The following is a 7,500-nucleotide window of genomic DNA, read 5'->3' on the forward strand; positions in this document are numbered from 1 at the left end:
TATATATATATATACATATACATATATATATATATAATAATGATAATAATAATGTTAATAATGATAATAATGATAACAACAACAACAACAGAAAACAACAACAACAATAATAATAAAACTAATAATAATAATAATAATAATAATAATAATAATAATAATAATAATAATATAATAATATAATAATAAATAAAGCCCTGATGCAGTACCAGGCAGTGGCTCTCATGGCTTCAGATCTTAACTGATTGGAAGTGTTATCATGTACATTGTTTTTGTTTGGTATAAAAGATGGGCTACAGCAAATATTCTGCTCAATACCACAGATTGCTTATCAGTTGTTTGACCTTAACCAGTTGAGCATGTCCCTTAGTGGCTGACGATATGTGCATCTCTGATCACGAGCAGAAGTAGTGGGGGAGCATCATAGCCATGTGTTGATGGGCTACTCAACCTGAAGAAGAAAATTCTAACTTGGGCCCACCTGCAAGGTCATGTGCTTTGTTATCTTGATATTGAGATCCACCATGTCGCGCACTATGGTTGTGATGCATGTGCCTGGTGTACCTTTATCAGACGGGTAGTCATGATGGGTATATTGGGCTTCGTATATTTTACCCCAGTGTCACTTTGATGGCATGAACTGCTCTCTCACTCAATAATAATAATAATAATAATAATAATAGTGTATAATAAATGTGCAAACATGCAAGTGAGTCTGTAGTAAGAGCGTAAATGGAAAATTACTCACACTTCTATAATATCATGATCTCATTAACACGTGCTTTAAAAGGAAGTAGACTAGAAATTTGTGCTCATATGCATGCAAGCTAGTTCACAAACATATGCGTAAGGACAAACATGCATATGTATATATATAATAAACCTGCAGGCGTGCAAGTGAGTCTGCATGATTATAATAAATGTCGACTCAGCCTTGACAATGTTGATTGCTGAAATGGTTGCGCTGGTGCAGTAGCAAAGGTGTCACTATACTCTGTGTGAAGTACTGTAACTGAGATGCATCAACTGGGGCACGTTAATCACTGACTGAGTTGATTTAATTAAGTCATTTGCTAATTTAATCTGAGGACGCGATTTCATTACGCTGGCATCCACGAGTGTTTCCCTTTTGTTTTAACAATGACTTAACTGATCCTATCAGGTGGTGCTATTAAGTTAGACATGGCCTGGGTCAGAATTTGGCCATAGCACACCTGAGTTATATGCGTATATGTTTCATTCCGTGAATATCGATGTATATATTTTTATACATGTATGTATGTATGTATGTATGTATGTATGTATGTATGTATGTATGTATGTATGTATGTCAGAAGCGTTAGCGTGCTGGGCGAAATGCTTAGCGGTATTTTGTCTGTCGTTACGTTCTGAGTTCAAATTCCGCCGAGGTCGACTTTGCTTTTCATCCTTTCGGGGTTGATAAATTAAGTACCAGTTACGCACTGGGGTTTAATGTAATCAACTTAATCCGTTTGTCTGTCCTTGTTTGTCCCCTCTGTGTTTAGCCCCTTGTGGGCAGTAAAGAAATATATATATATATATATATATATATATATATATATATATATAATGTATGTATATATATATATATATATATATATATATATATATATATGCGCGCGTGTGTATCTGCAAAGATATAATAAAGGAATGAAATTGAACCAGTACGTATTATAGACACACACATACACACCCTTACACATAAAGCTTACTGTTAATGAAAGCCGGCGTGCGTTGCGTTCCGCTACTTAATAAATGAAACAAAATGTATTGTAAATAAACAGACGGCAGGTAAAAAACGTATAACATACTGAGTGTACAACCGGGCGGGAGACAAGCACAGAAGGTCCCTAATTCTTCATCAGTTATCAACCTGATGGTATTAGTTTCGCACCATTAATGGTAAAACTGAGAACTTTCCATACTGGCGGTGCTCGTGAAAGTTGCGGAGAATATAGAGCCGAGAGCAAACAAAGCAATACAGAGTGGACATACGAAAGTTAATATGACGATGGACAAAGACGAAATAAATAGGAAATGAGCAAAATATAGCCTCAGAGCCCAAAAGGCAAGAATGGCGGGTAAATGTTAGAAGGCATCCTAAAGGAAAGAAAAAAAACGATCGTCTTATGAACTTCATTAGTTAACAGCAGTTTCTGCTATTAGATGTAGTGGACTCATATTTGAGTGCCTTATAGCTTCATCGGAGCCTTAAATATGAAGTGCATTTATGTACATTTATGTACACACACACACACACACACACACACACACACAAACACACATACACACACACACACACACACACACACACACAACACACACCAAACACACACACACACACACACACACACACACACACAGAAAATGAGAAAGCCGCTCGGCCTTCATTCTGAAGCATCTATTGAGTTCTACACAATGGTTATTAGTATCACAATGCCTAAGCGAAATATTTAGACGCAAAACTCTTATCCGGAAGAGTACATGTAAATATATATAATATCACCGTGATCACCGTGACCGACCAGGCTATCAGATGTTGCTACACATCGCTGGTCACAATGCGCTTCGCATTGTTTTAGCCTCAAATGACGCCACCCCGCTGGCTAAACGAGCAGGCCAACAGACGAAAGAGTGAGAGAAAGTTGTGGCGAAAGTGTACAGCAGGGATCGCACCCCCCCCCCCTGCCGGAGACTCGTGGAGCTTTAGTGTTTTCGCTGAATAAACACTCACAACGCCCAGTCTGTGAATATAAACCGCGATCCTACGACCGCGAGTCCGCTGCCCTAACCACTGGACCATTGCGCCCCCCACCCCCCACACACACACACACATACACACGCGTGCGCGCGCGCGTGTGTGTGTGTATGTGTGTGTGATGTTCGTTTCCTGAATACGGATCTAGAGCATTAGAGCTCGATTGGTTAAATCATCAATACTACGAATGCTCTTCCGCAAGAAATTTTGCATCCTTGTAAAAAATGGTGAATAAACACCATAATAACATTAGCTGCAGTTTTTTTTCCTTTACAACATCTGCTAATAAAGAACATTCCACCCGAACCGCATGCATAAGGTACCCGCAGATTCGGTAATTACACTAGTGGTCGTGGTGGTGGATATATAGCCGGATACAGCTGTAAGACGTTCTAGTTCTACCGGAGAAGTTATCAGTGTGAAATGAAAATAACGGACGTTGATTTTGATACCCCGGACTATATAGCAGTAGACAGGAATGCTGAGAATCGCGGAGCAAAGAATTAAAGACCTGTGAATAGATGCTTAAATATTTTGCAAACATTCTCTTTTACTCTTTTACTTGTTTCAGTCAGTTGACTGCGGCCATGCTGGAGCACCGCCTTTAGTCGAGCAACTCGACCCCGGACTTATTCTTTGTAAGCCCAGTACTTTTTTTCTATCGGTTCTCTTTTGCCGAACCGCTAAGGACGGGGACTAAAACACACCAGATCGGTGTCAAACAATGCTAGGGGGACAAACACAGACACACAAACATACACGCACATATATATATTGTACATATATACGACGGGCTTCTTTCAGTTTCCGTCTACCATCCACTCAAAAGGCTTTGGTCGGCCCGAGGCTTAGTAGATAGAAGACACTTGCCCAAGTGAGGTGCCACGCAGTGGACTGAACCCGGAACCATGTGGTTGGTAGGCAAGCTACTTACCACACAGCCACTCCTGCGCCTACATTGTTTACAATCTAATTGGATGGGAGTTTTTCCAAGGTCCACAACTCCAGAAAAACTTGTAGGAGGCGGAATGGAAGAAAATCAAGTCACTCTGGAAATGGATTAACTGATCGTGATGAACTTTGGTCTTCATCTATGGGCATTGTTGTTTAACCCTAGATTAGTCTTAATCTTGACGACCATCGTCGAAGGGCATCCCAGCTGTCTTTGACACAAAGCCGTAAATATCTTATACTGTTTTGCGTATGTCTAAGTAAGTCCCGTGGTTGATGGAGACAGGCAGGACAACTGCCGTGCTAAGGCAATTTCAAGAATTGTTGTTTCTCGAGGTTATCTCCCCTTCTCATATGAAGCTTTGTGACACATCCTCTAGAGGCGTTGTGACAGAAGTGTCTACCACTGATGAGCACATACGCCTTTGACCTGCCTCCTCAGCATGTTCAATGCGAGTATCTTCATAAGCTCTGTCTTCTCTGTGCGCAGCTGATTTCCGCATGCTGCGCTACCGACTCTTTCCCTTTTCATTCATCGGTGGAGAACTCTTTCAGGGTAGTTTTACATTGGTTCTTAAAGCACATCTTTGTACGTCCTATGCTCCTTCTTCCATTTGCTAGTTCTCCATACGACTCTTGCCTGTGGATTCTGGAGTCATCCATCCGTGTAACATGGTCTAGCTATTTGAGCCATCTGGATATAAGTATGATGTTAACAGCCCTTACTTATCTCAGTAGGAGAGAGCTCAATAATATTAACACTAATACTTGTTAGACGTATGGCTTAATCAGTATTGTAATAGTGATTTAAAATTTTGGAGCAAGGCCAGTAATTTCGTGGGAGGAGATAAGCTGATTACATCGACCCCAGTGTTCAACTGACGCTTATTTTATCTACCTCCAAAAGGATAAAAAGAAAAGTCGTTCTCGGCAGCATTTGAATTCAAATTTGAATGCAAAGACAAACAAAACGCCGCTAAGCATTTTGCCCGGCATGCGAACGATTCTGCCAGCGCGCCACCTTATTCGGTATTGTAATAATACTAATGATAATAATAATAGTAATAATAATAATAATAATAATAATAAATAATACCATAATAATAATAATAATAATTAATAGTGATAATAATAAGACTACATAATAAATTAATAATATAATTAATAATAATCTAATTAATAATAACACAATAACAGTTTTAATGATATTACAAACCGTAAGGAGAGAAATGGGACTTTAATGAAAGTAACTCAGAGCAAAAATTATACAAGATATAAAACAAAGGACTTGTCAATGTGTTTAAGAAGACGAGGAAAATGCTTCATTGTAGAAATCTTCAGTTAGCACACATCATCAACCATTGCCGATATAATATATATATATACACTAGCAGAGAGATACACGACCTTGCTCGGGATTAAAATGGCATAGTTTTTTTTATTGTTTCACTTGTTTCAGTCATGTGACTGCGGCCATGCTGGGGCACCGCCGTTGGTCGAACAAATCGACCACAGGATTTATTCTTTGTAAGCCTAGTACTTCTTCTATCAGTGTCTTTTGCAGAACCGCTAAGCTATGGGAACGTAAACACAGCAACATCGGTTGTCAAGCAATGGTGGGGGTACAAACACAGATACACACACGAAGAAATATACACATATATACGACAGTCTTCTTTCAGTTTCCGTGTACGAAATCCACTCAAGTTACGATGCTAACACGACATATGTTTCGTGTTTTGACAAAATAACACGGGTTATCCAGTCTGGGGGCTAAAATCCCTTTTGCATGAGTGATATGGTGGATAAGAAGTCCTGACGTTTTAAGTATATCCCCTATCTTAAAAGACTGACATAAGAGAATATCTCCTATCTTAAAGACTGACATAAGATCCTGAACCTTCTATAAGAGTTAAGGTTTCAAGTAGATCTGAACTCCAAAGTGTTCGCAAGTTCAGAGGAGGTAAGTGAAATCTTGTATGTAAGTAGTTTTCTTTTTTTTTTGCACCCTTTTTTAAAGCCTAACCAGGCTCATGGGCCCGGTTCCCCAGCTGGACTGGACGCCAGTCCATCGCAGCGTTACTCATTTTTGCCAGCTGAGTGGACTGAAGCAACGTGAAATGAAGTGTTTTGCTCAAGAACATAACGCGTTGCCCAGTCCAGGAACCGAAACCACAATCTTACGACCATGATGCTGACACCCTAACCACTAAGCCATGCACCTCCACATATAAGTAGTAGTTTGTATAAATGTAGTTTGAGTGGTTATGCATGAAATACTGAATAGGAAATGCTTGAGAAATAAATTAAAATCTGAAACTCTAGGGAATTGAAACAACGAATTGAAAAAATAAGTTTTTAGCAAATCAAAACAATGCTAAATATATTACTGTTAATAAAATGCCAGTTTATATATATCCATGAAACATTTTTCGACAAATTTCGACATTTTTCAAAAATTTAAACTCTAGGGTTAGCTGAAAGCAGTTTTGGCACAAACTTGGCAAATACGTGTCTCATACCTAAATCTTCAGTGATAATAGACTGACCTGAACCGTAACTAATCTGCACATTCTCTGATAACTCACGGATGGTGATTCGACAATTTCCCTTCACAGCTTCACGTACATCTGCGATGTTTTTCTTAGTCCAGCTGGTTACGGGTCTCCCAGAACATTCGTCAATATCGACATTTTTCGGCCATCTTGGAAACGTATGAACCAATCGTACCCTTTTGTGTGACTCATACACCCCACTTCATACACTTTCTGCAAATTGCGTACGCCTATGAGCAAGTACCGTCATGACAACTTTCTCTGTCATGGTCAATGTGACGATCACACGCTACACACCTTCTTTCCAAGCACTGCCGTAAACAGCGGAAATGAGCTAGAATGTTAAATCTTAGTACACATGCCCAACAGAGTCCAAAATCAATTTGTGTGAAGTGGCGTCATCCTGCATGCTTTAGCTTCGTTACTATGGCAACAGTCCGGAAACTTATCGATCAGACCTCGTATATATATATATATATATATATAATATATATATATATATATATATATATATTATGTTGTGTGTGTGTGTGTGTGTGTGTGTATATATATATATATATATATGTGTGTGTGGTGTGTGCGTGCGTGTGTGTGTGTCTGTATGTGTGTGTTCTATATGTATAGGAGACCAAAGTATACGTACGCCGCTTTATGGATATGGAAAAGAATATAAAAAAAGGACAACAAAACATCCAGACAGATGATGCAAAATAAAGGGACAAGAAAAAACAATGACGGATCATCTGGAGCTTCCTTTCGTCAGTCGAGTTCCAGATTATCTTTGCTGGTTATACACGAGATTACTCCAATCTGTCCAGCCCCCAAGAAAATATATGCTAAGAGCACTAGATTCCTGGCCAGATTGGAGCAATTTCGAGTATAACCAGTCGAAATTGCAAAGATAATTTGAAACTCGACCGACGAAAGAAAACTCCGGATGACTCGTCCTTGTTCTTTCTTGTCCCTTTTTTGTATCATCTGTCTGGATGTTTTGCGTTCTTGTCCGATTTTTGCATTCTTTTTGATAAAATGTGACCGCGTGTGTACCGTTGGCGATTTTTTTCCTCTGTCTTCCCTTCTCTGGATCTTTCCTTCTCCTATGTTTCCGACGAACAGCTCCGCTCGAAACGTTGAACCCTCCTTCTTTTCTTCTTTCCTGAGCGTCCAATAATACTATATTTGTTCCACGTCCTCACGTCGTGTTTTTTTTTGTGCTTC

The sequence above is a fragment of the Octopus sinensis genome, linkage group LG13, assembly GCF_006345805.1.
Source record: "Octopus sinensis linkage group LG13, ASM634580v1, whole genome shotgun sequence".
In the NCBI taxonomy this organism is placed as follows: domain Eukaryota; kingdom Metazoa; phylum Mollusca; class Cephalopoda; order Octopoda; family Octopodidae; genus Octopus; species Octopus sinensis.